A 1676-nucleotide genomic window follows, 5' to 3' on the forward strand; every position below is an offset into this window, starting at 1 on the left:
CATTCAATTTTTGCCCATGCTCCCTCTGTATTTCAAGCAGAGGCTTGAATTTGCTCTTCAATTCTTTTATTTTGAGAAATGCTGAGTGAACTCTTCCTTTTTCATTCTCTGACTCCATTTCTTTGCACATTTCATTATAATACTTTGTTCTGTCTTTTCAAACTGCTCTTTGAAATTCCGTTCAGCTCTTTTACTTCAGAATCTCTTTCCTTGCATTGGCTTCTTGACATTCTAATGCAATTTTCATAGATTGTTCTGACATCATTTTTGGTATTTTATTTCTCCTCTTCTCTGCATGGTGTGATATCTGAGATTTCACCCCACAGTTCCTCTGGTCTTTGATCACTGGTGATCAACACCTCAAACCTGTTTTAAGTTGATTTTTTAATTCAGTTATGAGAGACTCAAGGTCATATTTTAGTTATTGTGGATACGTTTTAATCATCTTTGGTCTCAATTTGAATTTGCACGTGAGTAACTGCCAGTCTGTTTGACAGTCAGCACCTGCCCTGGTTCAGTTTGCTGATATTGAGCTACTCCAGTGATGCTTTCCACAGATATAGTCAATCTGTGTCCTGTGAAGTCCAGCAGGTAAGGTCCTCTAACTAACAACAAGGTACTCAGGATAGATTTTGAATACTTCTTTTAAAAATATAAATGTGGCACCATTCCTTTTCAATTTTTTTTCCTAGCATGATGGATTGCTAAAATGTCTAATACCAGTTCATCTCAGCTCACTAATGCCTAGAATCTTTATAGGTTCCATTACATTTTTGACAATTTCAAATTTTCCTAGTTTCATACTTTGTACATTATATGTTTCAATTATTAATGGAATATTTGCACCCTTCATCTTATTTTTTGAGTGTTTTCTAACCTGGGGAGCTCATCTTCTGGCACAATATCAATATTCTTATAGGATTGTTTTCTGGGTTTGGTTTGGTTTTTTTTAAGCATGAGTGTGAGGTTCATTTCCTAATTCATTGTTTTTAAATAAAATTTTTTATTTTAATTGTGATTTTAATGAAAGTTTACGGAAATGTTATATTTTCATTCATTCATTGTTGCATGTTTTACCCCCTCTCCCTTCCTTCCCACTCCCTCAGTTAACTTTACAAAGTAGGGTTTAGGGCTGTTGTACATAGGGTCACTATGAGTTGCAAGCAACTTGACGGCACATAACAATAACAACAATATTTATTGTTCCACAATTACTTTCCTCCCCCTTGCTCCCAGTCCTCTTGGCAAGCTACTTCTTATTCTGGGCTGTTGTCATACATATAATGCTTAATCATATATTCCTTTTAAACAGCTCGTTCCTTCATCTATTCCAATGCAGTATTCATTAGTTATGCTCTCTTTTCTTAGTTACCCCCAACCTCTATGGCAGTCCTGATTTATAACAGTAGTGCTATGCCTTATTTGTCCTTTTGTGACTGAAATAATTCACTCAATATAATATCCTCCAGGATCACCCATGTTGTATAATATTTTATAAGTTCATTGTTTTTCAGTGCTGCATAGTATTCCATTGTGTGGATATAGGCCATAGTTTTTCTAAACATTCATTTGTTGATGGACACTTGAGCTGCTTCCATTTCTTTGCTATTGTAAATAAAACAGCAATAATCATAGGTGTGCATACATCTGTATGGGTGGCAGCTCTGGTTTCTTTA

This window comes from Elephantulus edwardii, unplaced genomic scaffold (assembly GCF_000299155.1).
Source record: "Elephantulus edwardii isolate Elephantulus edwardi_28Jun2011 unplaced genomic scaffold, EleEdw1.0 scaffold00060, whole genome shotgun sequence".
Taxonomy (NCBI): Eukaryota; Metazoa; Chordata; class Mammalia; order Macroscelidea; family Macroscelididae; genus Elephantulus; species Elephantulus edwardii.